Raw genomic sequence first — 15,131 nt, 5'->3', positions numbered from 1 at the left:
GACTTAAAATTTTTAGATCTAGTGCTTCTTATTTTCGAAAATTTTGGAGGAAAACATAAGGGAACACCAAACTTAAAAACTTTAAGATCAAACATAAGGAAAACTCAAGAATACTCTGAAGACTAACAAGAATACAAAGAACAAGACTCAAGAAATTTAAAGAACACATGAACACATAAAGGACACCAAACATAAAATTTTTAGAAAACTAAATATAAATTTTCAAAAATTAAAAGAAAAATAATAAGAAGACACCAAACTTAAAGATTTGACACAAGATTTTTTTAGTTAAGAAATTAACTAAATTAATTAATGATGACAAACATTATTTTATTAGGCAAATTAACCAATTAGTGTTGATTATTTCTGATTAAATGTTGCAGGCCAAAATTCTTCGTTGCAACAGCCGAGTAAGATAGATAAGAAAACCAAAGCTGGTGGGCTACAAAACAATAACATCCCAAAGGAATCAAAGCAATGAAATCAAATGGGCCAAAAAAATCAAACGGGCTAAAACAATCATAACCAACCTAAGCCCGAATTCATCCCTCAAGCCAATCCCTCTAATTTGTTTCTAGTAAATCAAGGTTCACTTTTTCTTCTTTGGTCAGAGTTCAGAGAAGTGAGAGAAAGCTTAGTTCCTAAGTCTTTTCATCAAATAAGAAAAGAAAGCGAAAGGTTAAGCAAAAGGTTGAGGTCTAATCACCAAATCAATCCATCTTAAGCTGAGGCAGAGGTCAAAGGTAACTTATTTCCTCTTGCATGCATATTGCGTTCTTCTCTTCTACCCCAACTCTCTGCCACTCCAAATTGGGATAAATGAAGAAAGCAATCTCTGTTAAGCTCTGCTGCAAATCTATGGTCAAATTTGTGTCTTGGGGTCCAAGTAGTATTTTAATGGTTTAGATCTGGGTTTACCATTGAAAATATATTCTTCCTTGCTGTCATGAGGCTTTCGGTCAAGAAAGAAGGTCAAAACCAAAGTTCCTAATTTGAGGATAAATGGAAGAAAGTGAAAAAGTGAGTTGGTGAAGCACACAGCTCGAGGGTTGACCTAGGAGAGAGCAACTCAGCAACATGCTAGGAGATACAAAAGAAGATTTTTTATCATTCAGAAGCCAAGGAGAGATAACCAGTGTTTTTAGGTTTATGTTCTGAGGAGAGTTCTCTGAAGAAGTTCATCAACTTGGACAGTGCTTCCTAGTCAAAGGAGTATTCCGCCAGAATGAGGAACTAAATCAGAGGCAAGCAAATCTGGTTCATCATATAGCAAAGAGCCTGTTGAAGTATTAATCTCCTTCATGTTTTACAGAATGTAATTTTCTTTTTAATGTTTATCTTTTTGTAATTTCTTGAGGTAAAAGGCAGAATGAGAGAGCTCAGGTAAAAGCCTAAGAGTGGAAAGAGGCAGAGTGATACACTTGAGTGAAAAGCCTAGAGTGATTTCAGATTTCTTTAGGTTGATTCTGTGTCTTGTATCTTGTACCAGTGAGGTATCCCTTTCTTAATTGGGTTAGCACTAAGAGTGAAGAGTTAGGTATTAGCATAACCAAGTCAAGTTAGGTTAGAACTTGAGTGTGAAAGGATTATGTCAATCCTGTGGGATTGGTGTATGTAATACTTTAACTATAGTGGAAACTTCACTACTATTGTGGTAGAGATTGGATGTAGGTTACATTGCACAAGGCAACTGAACCAGAATACATGATGGTGTCAGCTTCTCTCTTCCCTGCTCTGTTCTATTTTCTGAAATTCATGAGACAAAATAAAATTTTCTCATAAATTTTCCACTGCTAAGTTCAAACAGATTCAGATTGAAAATTTGTTTTAAGGGGTAATATATTAAAGTTAGAAGAAGGCCATAGATTCAACCCCTCCTTCTCTAAGCCTTCCATAACCTTCAATTGGTATCTAGAGCCAAGGTCTCAAGAATCAAGCTTTACCGCTTGGAGCAAAGGTCCAATGGCAAACAACTTGGGCACAACCATAGTTGCCTATACTTTAACTGAAGGGCAGTCAAACAACAGGCCACCCTTCTTCAATAGGAAGAACTATTCTTACTGGAAAGAGAGGATGAGGATCTTCATTCAATCCATTAACTATAACATATGGAAGATTGTTATAAGCGGTCTCAAGATTCCAACAAAAACAAGTGCTGATGGAGTGGTGACTCCAAAAGAAGAAGCTGAATGGAATGATGACGACAAGAAGAAAATGGAGCTAAATGCTAAAACCATCAACCTTCTTCACTGTGCTATCAGTTTTGAAGAGTACCGAAAGGTGTCTAGATGCAAGACAGCCAAAGAAATCTAGGAGAAACTCTAGGTTACACATGAAGGCACTAAACAAGACAAAGAAACGAGGATTGATATGCTGCGAAAAAAATACTAGATGTTTAACATGAAGGATGGAGAAAGCATTGATGAAGTGTTTGAGAGATTTTCAATTATAATCAACAACCTTGATGCTATGGGTACAACCTACTCAGAACAAACCCTAGTGAGAAAACTCCTTAGAAGCCTCACAAAGGAATGGAAAACTACTGCCACTGTCCTATCCGAGAGCAATAACCTAAGCCATATAACCTATGATGATTTGAGAGGAAAACTCCTTGCCTATGAAGTCACACACACAAACCCGGACTCAAAGAAAAAGGGAATAGCTCTCAAGTCAAAAATAGAATCAAAAGAGAGTGAGTCTAGTGATGGTATTTCAGATGATGAACTTATGTTTTTTGTTAGGAGACTTAGAAGGATAATGAAGAACAAAGGCAAATACAAGGGTTCAAGCTCAAAGGATTATAAGAAGGACTTAAGCAAGGTGACTTGTCATCATTGCAAGGAGGCTGGACATTTTAAGTTCAACTGTCCAATGCTCAAGAAGTAGGACAAAGGAAAGAAACAAAAGAAGAGAGTGCTCATGGCATCTTGGGAGGATCTTGAGAATGACTCGAATGAGGAAGAAGATTCTGAAGGTGAAGATAAAATATGCTTTATGGCTGGTAATGATCATCTTGATGAGGAAAATTACTATGACTTATCTATAGATGATTTACATGCCATAATAGATGATCTTACACTAAATTCCTCAAAACTGTTGGAAAAATACACTAAATGCAAATCTGAAAAAGAAATGTTGAAAGCTGAAAATGATTTTTTGAGAGAAAAAGTGAAGGAAACTGAATGTGCTTTGGAAATTATTGAAGAAAATAGATTTCTAAAATCTGAGCTTGAAAAACTAAAAGGAAAGCACATTCTGGATCCTTCTCAAGAGCTTATTGCTGAAAATGAAAGACTAAATGAAATGATTAAAAAGCTGAATGGTGATTTAGCAAAATTTGCTCAAAGTTCTAGTAACTTGGACAAATTACTTGCAAGTCAAAAACCATTGTTTGAAAAATCTGGTTTAGGTTATGTAACTAAGGAAAGTGCAGTTCTTAGTGATTCCTTTATGAAATTTGTGGCTTCTTAATCAAAAACTAAATCCACATCCAACAAATCTAGTATTGGATATGTTCCGACACATGAGGAAAAATTTGATGAAGTTTACACCAGTGAAATTGAGCCATCACCAAGAACTGAACCTACATCAAATAGGTCAAGTCTGGGATATATTTTGAATAATGAGGTTGCTTTCAAAAAACCACCATTTTACAACAAAACCTCATATTCAAAAAGTCCTAAAGTTTTCAAAAATTTTGGTTGGAATGCTTTTGCAAAAAGGAACAATTATAACAAAAAATCAGTTTGTCAAAAGAAATACACCTCTTCCAAAAACCAGAAAAATTTCAGTCCTTTAATCATTTCCAGCATAATAACTCACCTTAATTTCAGCGATATGCATCAGAAAATCATTGCTTTAACTGTAAGAAATTTGGTCGCTCATATTTACAATGCTTCATTGAAAAAAGAATTGTAGGAAACCAAATTTACAATGTTATTTGTGATTTCAATGCACTTAGGCAACCAAGATGGATTAACTTCAAAGGATCCAAATTAATTTGGATACCTAAGGTTACTTGAAGTTTTTAATTCAGATTAGCCTAGCATCCAAGAACAAAAGGGATATGTGGAACTGGATAGTGGATGCTCAAGGCACGTGACTGGAAGGTCAACTTTCTTCATCAAACTAAACAAGTATGATGGAGCTTTTGTGACCTTTGGAGATGATGGTAAAGGTAAAATAGTTGTTGTTGGAAAAGTAGGTAATAATCACTCTACTTTCATTGATGATGTCTTTTTGGTAAATGGCTTGAAGCACAATCTTTTAAGTATAAGTTAATTGTGTGACTTAGGATATTTAGTGACTTTCAAAAGACTTGAATGCTGTGTTGTAAATGAAAAGACCAATGAAGTGCTTTTTATTGCTAAGAATTGTAATAATGTGTATAGACTTACTCTTGATGAACTAAAGGATCAAAATGTATCTTGTTTTCATTCTAAAGATTTCTGAAAATTAGCTATGGCACAAGAGATTGGGTCATGCAAGTATGTTTCAAATAAACAAACTTGTCAAGAAAGGTTTAGTAAGAGGTCTTCCTTTGATAAGGTTTGACAAAGACATCACTTGTGATGCTTGCCAAATGGGAAAACAAACAAAAAGTTCATTTAAACCAAAGGAAAACATCTCTACTAAAACACCACTTGAATTGCTACATATTGATTTATTTGGTCCAACAAGAACTTAAAGCTTAGGTGGTAAACATTATGGTTTAGTGATTTTGGATGACTATTCTAGGTATGGTTGGGTTTTTTTTCTTGCGCACATAAATGAAGCCTTTTCGGCCTTTGAAGCTTTTAGCAAGAAAATTTAAAATGAAAAGGATTTAAAGATCTCTTCTATAAGAAGTGATCATGGAACTGAATTTGAAAACTAATTATTTGAATCCTTTAGTGAGGAATTTGGAATATCTCACAACTTCTCTTGTCTAAGAACACCACAACAAAATGGTTTTGTGGAAAGAAGAAATAGAAGCATTCAAGAAATGACAAGAGCTATGCTTTGTGAGAGCAATGTTCCAAAATTTCTTTGGGCTGAAGCAGTTAACACAGCTTGCCACATTTTCAATAGAACAACCATAAGGAAATTTTTGAAGAAAATCCCTTATGAACTTTGGAAAGGTTACCCTCCAAACTTAGACTACTTGCACATCTTTGGATTCAAATGTTTTGTTCTTAACAACAAAGATAATTTGGGAAAATTTGATCCAAAGATGTATGAGTGTTTATTTGTAGCATATTCCACAACTAGTAAAGCATATAGAGTTTATCATCAAGATGCTAGGATAATTGAGGAGTCCAAACATGTTACATTTTGTGATACTAACTTGCTTTAAAGTATTTTAGAAGAATGTAATGTAGGAAATTAGGTTCAAAAGGAAGATGAAACAGCACAGAATCATGAAAATGAAAATTCTGGACAAACTGAACCAGAAACTGCAGTTGCTGAAAATCCAACAAGAGACAATTCCATTTTGTCTCAGGAATCTGAAGAAAATCCTGAAATCAACAGTTCCCTGAATCCCTTGGTGACTGAATTTGCCACCAAGTCCATCAGACCTCGTGAATGGATATTCTTGAAGAATTATCCTGAGGAATTTGCCAATAGCGATGTCTCTCATGGTGTTAAAACTCAGTCTTCAACTAGAAAGGCAAGTGAAGAAACAAACGTTGCTCTTCTCTCTCAAATGGGGCCTCAAAATGTCAAGGAAGTCCTTGATGACACTTCTTGTCACTACAAAAAATTTTGGTAAAAAAGGCAATTTTTTTTGTATTTACGGCGGTTTGAACCGCCATTATTACCAATAATGGCGGTTTCGTAAAGCGACGTAATTCCGGGTGCCATTCTGGTTATTAAGGCGGTTTTTTGAAAACCGTCACAATTCCCTGGGTTAAAACGGCGGTTTTTGAATAGGTTAAAACGACGGTTCAAAATTGCCGTTATTTCCAGGGTTAAAATGGCGGTTCTTTGATATGTTAAAATGGCGGTTTGAACCGCTATCATTATTCTGATAGAGTGGCGTTTTGGTTGGTTAAAACGGCAGTTCAAACTGCCGTTATTTCCAGGGTAAAAATGACGGTTTTTGGATAGGTTAAAATGGCGGTTTGAACCGCCATTATTATCCTGACAGAGTGGCATTTTAGTGGGTTAAAATGACATTTTTGTACCGCCATTTTTACCCTGACAGTAGCGTTTTGGTTGGTTAAATTGGTATTTTTGAACCTCCATTTTACCCTGACAGTGACATTTTTTATCGTTTAAAAAATAATTTTTACTGTTATTTTTATCGCGTTAAATAAATAATTGTGATTAAAATTTCACAATAGCAAAAAATCATAATCCATAAATGAAATATTATATAACTCATAAACAAAATATAATATAATATATAATTTTTTATTATTAAAAATCAAAAGTAATAACTCCTATACAAAACCTTGTCTTACTAAACTTAACAAAATACAAGCATTGCAATAAACACTAATCAGTCAAATCTACCATCCAGTTTCCTAAACTATGTTAATATCTAATAATTTATTTAAACCATCTAATAAGTGTTGTTTTTACTACTTAGAATATGAATATACAAGACAAGTAGCTTAACTAAGTGATGATGAATAAGATTTGGAGGCCAAAAGTTTCCTCCTTTTGTAATTAACTTTAAAACAAGCCTGCTTTAGTTTCTTGGTCTCTTGTGTGAGTTTCATCCCGGGAACTTGTTCCAACTTCATTATCCAACCTCATCTCTCATAAAGATTTGTAGGAACCTCTCCTGTCAGGGAATTTCTATCAAGCCGGCTATTATAAATTGAAATTATTTATATGAAGCTGCAGTGGTGATAATTAATATAATGTTAAGGCCATATCATAAGGACTACAAAATGCCATTGCAACAGAAATTATCAATGTTAGGGTTACCAACTATTTACCTTACCACAAAATGCTTGGAAGTGTACATAGATTCAAGGGATTCATACTGTACATCCTGCAAGAGTAAACATCTACTGTTCAGAAATTGACAAAATGACTCATCACCAACATGTCTATATGAATTGCCAAGCAAATTTCAGTCAATGGACTTTCATAAATACTTAAATTGCTTTTAGGATATCCCATGTGATTAAACATTTAATTGATAACTACTCAATTTTTATTGCTTTCAGACTATCCCTTCTGATAACACATATAACTACTCCTTTTAATTGCTTTTAGTTTTATGGCATCCTATGCCAATGGATTTATGGCTTTGAGAGGCTCAGAAAAGGCATCTTTCAGATCCAAATAATTGAATCCTAGGTTCATTACAACAAAGAAAAACACGAATTAATTTACTACTTATTTTATGTGCAAGATGCAATCTAAAATCAAATTAAAAAATGGTAAACTACAGTTGACCTCCGCAAAAAAAGTGATATTAATATATGAAATCCCTTGATCCTTTATGCCTACATGCCTAAACTGACCTGAGTGTCATGTTTGGTAGAGAAATTCAGTGTCATATTTTGCAAAATAAAGTGATATTGTGTGTTGTATAAAACCTAGTGATACAAATGAACGGGTGTGTATCCTCAAGAGAGTTTGCTGTAATTTACACACACAAATTTACCATAGGAGACACCAATAATGTTAGAGCTCTATGGAACATATCAACCCTTATGGGGATTTCACATATATTCTCAATCCTACAAGCAACATTGTCACTTTGTCAGTACCTTTTACCACAGCTTTATCCAAATATATTAATCTAAGGAGGTAAAAAATTTTCATAGAGGAACGTAGAAATGAGTTAATAATTAATAGGCATGACAACCACAAGCACAACAAGCAACTGGGAGAATGATACCCCTAGATTTCAGCACTAGATAAGAAAAAGTGATCATCGCCTCTGCTGAAAGTAAAGTGGACCAACCATGCAAATAGCAACACCAACGTAACAGTAATGCCATATAACAGTACCAAAGTGATACAAGAGAAAAGAAAAGATGGGGGTGCAAAAGCAGACAAATAACACATGGATGCACGGCTCCACCATCATGAACCATTACGAAACCAAAACCAACTCCATCTGAACTTGATAGGAAAAAATAAGACCCTTTTAGGACCCATTAATAGTTAAAATAAGAAAACATATGTTATAATTACCAGAATTAAGCTCGTTTTCATAGATGCTGGGATCAAAATTGGTGACGGCCTCTTTGCCATTACATTTGATTGCTGCATTGTCATAAGCCCTACAATCAAAACCCTAGCATGATGCATTTATTTAAATTGAAATTGGAAATAACAAAATTGAGAGAAGTAGATAGCTGACAGCTTCAATCTTAGTATCAAAGAGGCCCAGATAAATGTACCTAATAAAATAAAATAAAATTGAGGGTAGCTTAGCAAAATAGATGAAATTGAAGGGGAGGGGGGAAGAGGGGGCATACTTTTTGCCTAGAAATTGGCCCATACGAGCCTCCCATCTTCCACACTTGTGCAAGGTAATGCCTCTATATTTGGAACTTCCTCTTGGAAACACAGTGCTTTGTCACCGAAGCACGTGCACAAATTCTTTCTTTGTCAAATTCATCATCTATTTATTATTTTACACAAAACACCACCGTAATGTATCAAACTTGGAGAATAGAGATGCAAATCAAATGAATGAATTAATTAATTGATGAATCACCTACTTCAAGTCTTCTTCGTAGTCTTCTATGTTGAAGTTAATGTCAGCCTCCACTCCGTGGAACTTAATTGCCGCTCTATCATAAGCAAGAAGTAAGGTTCTTCTTGTCTTCCATTAGTGGAAACAATTGCCTCAAGTAGTGAAATTATTACCTCAACAAAACAGAGTACTGAGCCAAGTAAAAATCTTACTACCGCAAGTAGTGTAAAAACAATAAATTGCCTCAGATTTGATGGATTAGATGCACCAAAATATTCTATCATAAAGAGACAATCAAATATCTAAAATAAATATGATTAGAATTTTATTTTAGGAGTTGAATCATTCTACTTAATTAGTAACCATCCAGGGATATATAGAAGAGAAACTACAGGGACATGAACTCCAATATCAAATATTGTTTAACTACTCCAATATCAAATATTGTTAAACTATTCAGGGATAGGAACTCACAGTCAGAGGGCATATCTTCAAGTCAAGAAATTCAACATCAATAATGAAGCAACCAATGAATGAAGTATCAACAGGCCAGACAAAGTCATCATATGTCCTAAGTATTCTTTCATGGACTGCAGCATCAAAGCAAAAAGAAATAAGAATCAAGCTGTGTTACAACTTCATTGTACAATCCTAAAACTGCTATTACAATCTCAAAAACACCTTGGTTACCACTTTGAGTTGCAATATGAAATTACCATATTTCTTCTTGGAAAATAAAGTGGTAGAGAATAAGATTTTCAGGAGAGAAGGAGAAGAATAATGATAATAGTAAGGAATGAACTAAAGTAGTTCACAAGGAACTGATCTACCCTTTCTCCCTTGTTGTTATTATATTATTTATAGCAAGCATGCAAAAAATTAAAGGTGAAATTGAAGTGAAAAAAGAGAAAATAAAAAAATGAAGTAGATTTCCATGGAGGCAAGTACCTGCATATTATTGTATCTGTTGAAGGTTTTGTAGCAAACAGGGCAAGAAAACTGGGTAGGACCAATCAGAATCTGAGATGGAGTTTGGATCCAATACTGTCCCTTGGGATCCAGAATCTGTGGAATATTATAATACAAAAATCAGGAACCTTTTATTTATAACACACAAATAAAGTAATAAAGCAATAGTTGCTTCAAAGGAGGGTGATGATCTGGATTTATTATCTTCCAAGCTCACTACCAAACAAGTCTTGCTCCAAGAACAAAATCAAATTTATACTACTCCCTGGAACCTATAGTTCAATCAATTTGCCCTGTCTATATCTCCATTCAAATGACCAAAAAAGTTTAGCCCTTTTTTTCTTTATACCATTTTCACAAAACAAAGCTATCCACTAATTTAACATCTTAATCTTATGAACATAAACAAGCACTAGACTCATGTTAACTCTAACACATGCATTTTGGTGCAACTTAACACAAGAAAGAAGAAGAATAAGAAAAAAAATCCAACATGGACAATAAAATGAAACAATAGGAGGAAGAATAACAAAAATTAATGCTAGAATCATCCAAGTAAAAGATCCATCAGATATCAATGTTTATAAGATAGTTATTGTTTCATTTGCCTTTCATCCTTTTCACAATGCAGATCAGTATTTGAGTGTATTAGTGGTTTTATTTAGCATACTCAATTAATTAATGCATTCAATTTATGAATTGATCAATCAGTTTGATCTATAATTTAATCCTCCAAATTTTCTACATTAAAACCAACTATTTCTTTTGAATTGAATGACATCTATAACTCTAACATATTTGAACAGACACTAGAGTAAATTCTCAATACTTACTAGAATAAGCTAATTAGCTAAATACACTAGAGAAAATCATTTCTGCATTAGCTCAAAAATTACTTAAACAGTATCATTCTTTTCTGTTTTCATTGTAGCACTCAAAAGAGCAATGTTGATATAATCAATAAAAATAAGTCTCCTAATAGTTACAACCCAATAAACGTAGTGAAAAGTTGGAAAACTTATGTGATAGACCAATTCCAACCAAGAGACCCTCACTCTTCATCAATCTTACAATCTTCTAGTACATCCTTGCATTGCTCTCTGCAAATCAAGTTCTCAATTGGTTTAATTCATTAGAAAAAAAAGAAGATGTTGAATTTAGTTATGTGTCACACCTTGAAAGATTCATTGTCTGTTCTGAAGCTTATTTCTAAAACATACTTTAGCCACACATGAAATCCTCTATATACAACTAAAAAATGATAAATTAAATTAAATTAAACATTATAAAAGTAGTAGGGAAACAAGGACGAGGAGGTGATGGCAACCAGACCAAGGACGTGAACCACGTACATGAAAGGAACGGCTGTTACGCCCAACGCCATCGAAACACTTAACTGTCTCTCTGCGACTCAACAACCATTTTGCCTTCTGATTAGATCTTCCCACATCTGCACAGAAGCCATTTTTCATAATTTAAATATAACTAGAAAGTAATGCACCGACAGCTATTTTGAGACAGATGCAGTGTATTCCATCCATACATTTAAAGTATGCCAGGAACTAAGGTGTTCAAAGTATCCTTCTTAGCTTCATACTCACACACCAAAGAATTAAAACCTAACACCTTGCTGTGAAATTAAAACTTGACTAGTTGATTTTCACAGTATCACGGAGCATAATTGTAAATTTAGCAAAAAAAATAGAGCACTTACCGCAATTTCGTTCATTTGCCGGAGCCAACACTGCCTCCACGATTTTGTTGCAACTGCATTCGCGTTGAGGTGATTACGATGGTTATCTCTTCATCAACGTGTGGTAAAATTCCACCACCTCTAGCACCCTGTCAACAAGAACAACAACGCAGAGGATCAATCAAAGTAAAAATACACAATAAGAAAAAAGAACAAGCATTCTTTGTTTCTTCCTACTAGAGCATGAACTAGATCTAAAAGTATGAAGAGCAAAGAAAAATCAAAAGAAGATGAAGGCGAAACCAAATCACAGAGGCCCGCTAAAGGCAGCAACAACAGCATTGCTTGCGGCTGCGAGGTGATAAATAAAGGCGGTAAGGAAATGAGCGGCGGTGACTAACGTTCAGATCGAAGCCAGAACCTCATTGAAGGTAGCGACATGATGTTGCTTGATATGGCGATGGAATGACTGACAACGAGAAGATGAACAATGGCGGTGAAATAAGCGGCAGCGACAAACCTTTAGATCGTGAACCAGATCGAAAACTCGCTGAAGGCAACAACGTTTCTTGCAACGGCAAGGATATGAGTTGCGATGATGGGATAAGCGGCAGCAAGAAGATGAATAACAGTGGCAAGGGATTAGGGTTCATCATTCGCTTTTCTATTGAGAAATCACACTAAGTTAAAACACATCTAAGTTAACGAAAGAAAAATCACAAATATTCTGGCACCAACAAAAACCGCCGAAATTAGCAGAAAAAATGGCGTTTTTATGAAACCGCCAGAAAATTAATGCCATTTTAATTTTATTTTTTTGTAGTGTGTGTAAAGGCAATGGAGGATGAGCTTCATGAGTTTGAGAAGAACCAAGTTTGGACATTGGTTCTAAGGCCGAATGGAAAGAAAGTGACCGGTATCAAGTGAATATTTCGGAACAAGATAGGAAAGGATGGTAGCATTGCAAGAAACAAAGCAAGGCTAGTGGCAAAAGCATATGACCAAGAAAAAGGAATAGACTTTGATGAATCCTTTTTCCCTATTACCCGAATGAAAGCCATAAGACTTCTCTTAGCTTATGCTGTTTTTGTGGTTTTAAATTATATCAAATGGATATGAAATGTGCATTCTTAAATGGTGTGATAGATAGAGAAGTGTATGTGGAGGAGCCACCAGGTTTTGAAAATAAAGAATTTTCCAACCATGTTTTCAAATTATCAAAATCTCTCTATGGTTTGAGACAAGCTCCTAGAGCTTGGTATGAGAGACTTAGCTCTTTTCTTTTGAAAAATAGTTTCAAAGAGGCACCATAAACACAATTCTATTTATCAAGAACTCTAATGATTCTTTTATTCTAGTCCAAATTTATGTTGATGACATTATTTATAGATCAGCCAATAAATCCCTTTGTACTGAATTTGGAAAACTCATGGCAAGTGAATTTGACATGAGTATGATGGGTGAACTTAATTTTTTCCATGGGCTACAAATTAAACAAACTGAAAATGGTATTTTCATTCATCAAGAGAAGTATGCCAAGGAACTAGTTAAGAAACTTGGTATGAAAAATGCCAAACCCATGGGAACTCCCATGCACCCCAATTCAAAATTAGACAAGGGAGAAATTGAGAAAGATGTAGATGAGACTAGGTATAGAGGAATGATTGGCTCTTTTATGTACTTAACTTCCTCTAGACTTGATATTGTGCAAAGTGTTGGAATGTGTTCAAGATTCTAACTAAACCAAAAGTCTCATCTTTCTGCAGTTAAGAAGATCATTAGATATGTTCATGGCACATCCAATTTTGGTCTTTGATTTTTTAAGATTGATGATTTTTCTGCAGTGGCTTATTGTGATGCAAATTTTGCCGGTGATAGAGTTAATAGAAGAAGCATATCAGGCTTATGTTGCTTCCTTGGAAAGTCTTTGAATGTTTGGTCAAGTAAGAAGCAGTCAACAGTGGCTTTCTCCACTACAGAGGTGGAGTATATAGCTGCTTCTTCTTATTGTTCTCAACTTATGTGGTTAAAAACACAGCTTGCTGATTACGAATTAAATGCTAAAAATATTCCCTTGTTGTGTGATAATATGAGTGCCATTGATATTTCTAAAAATCCAGTTTTGCACACTAGGACTAAACATATTGAAGTGAGATTTCACTCAATAAGAGAACATGTTTAAAAGGGGACATTAGCATTCAATTTGTTAAATCATGGGAGCAATTAGCTGATATTTTCATTAAACCACTAGCTGAGGACAGATTTTGCATGCTTAGGACTAGTCTAGTGATTTTAAGCAATGATTTATTGTTTGAAAGTTGCTGATATGTTTGTTGGAGTTTTTGTCTCATAAACAGGTATGAGACAATTCTGGGCAAATGAAGAACCTTCTTTCTAAACAGCGTTCTCTGGCCTTGTTGCACGTGCAGAATCATCTGGGCCAACCTAAAAAATCAGAACATGGGTGGTCTAATATATTGCCTTAAACCAAACCACCTCTGGACCCAATATGAATGTTACATGATCCATTTGTTTGTTTTATCTTAGTTTTTTTTTTAAGTTTTATTAAATTTCTTTTTTGTCCTTCAGTTAAAAGGTTTCAAATTTAAAATTACTTTCCATTTTATTTTTTAATAAAATCAAATCTTTTTTTTGAGATGTCAAGTCCTTTCAAGTCAAATCAGAGGTGATGCAGTTACACGTTTTAAGAAAAAAATTTTTGGGTACGGTTACCAACACTTCTTTTTCTCCCTCTATAACTCTTCGTCAAACTCTTCGGTTTCTCCCACTACCTTTATTGCTTCTCTTTATTCAAAACCATAAACCAACCAAATGAGGAAGAAAACTGTTTCAAAAAATCCCCCTCGTGAAAAGATCTTCAAGCTTCCTGCAAAATAAAAACCTTCTACTCGCTTTCAAGACTGAAGCTTTACTCCTTCTCCTTCTCCTCCTACCTCACCTCCTCACTCAAATCCCATGACTCGCATTAAGAACCCCTTAAGGTTTCCACCCTCAGCCAAGCAGACACTACCACCTAAGGAACCTCCTTCTAAACCTGGTTCGTCGAAGCCAAGCTCTTCGAAAGGTAAACGCCCAGCTGCTACCGAACCTACCTTGAAGCCCACTCAACCTAAGATAAGGTCTGTTCTCTTGCGCTCTCAGAGAGGTAAACCTCAACTCCCTCTTAAATCTGTTAGAGAACCCGACATTGATCCCTTTGCACACAAATCCCACTTCATGACATCTCACTCCAACTATAACCCTTACAGATTTAAGTCTGCCATGAATAATGATTTTTATGAAGGAGTTATTAAGTACCGTACCCTGTGTCCCTCTTTTCTTGCGGATTTACCAAATCTAAAAAAGAAAGGTTTTTCTTTTGTTGAAAATTTAGAATTTCTATACTGGAATCACCTTTTTAACATCAAAAAACCAATGTACCCTCTTTTGGACAAAGAGTTTTATGCTAACATGACATATTATGAGGGTAATGTTCATTCTTATATCAAGGGCCGAGACATTATATTAAATGATGAAATAATCAGTGATTCACTGATGTTGGGGCTTATGTATATACCTCTGTTAAATAGGATGAAGGAATTGGTATCTCTTTCAATGATGCTTTGGCTCATATTTGTGAATATGTTTCTCTGATTGATGACATCACCCCTACTCATAAAGCCCTGGGTAATGAACGTGCACAGTTGCATCGTATTGTAAATCACAACATACTTCCTCAGAGTGATTCATATCAAAGGGTATCTTATACTGACTCTCTTATTTTGTATGTCCTTCTCACTAAAACAGAAATTTCTTTTG

Source organism: Arachis hypogaea, chromosome 4 (genome assembly GCF_003086295.3).
Source record: "Arachis hypogaea cultivar Tifrunner chromosome 4, arahy.Tifrunner.gnm2.J5K5, whole genome shotgun sequence".
Classification (NCBI taxonomy): domain Eukaryota; kingdom Viridiplantae; phylum Streptophyta; class Magnoliopsida; order Fabales; family Fabaceae; genus Arachis; species Arachis hypogaea.
This window is presented reverse-complemented; position numbering follows the sequence as displayed.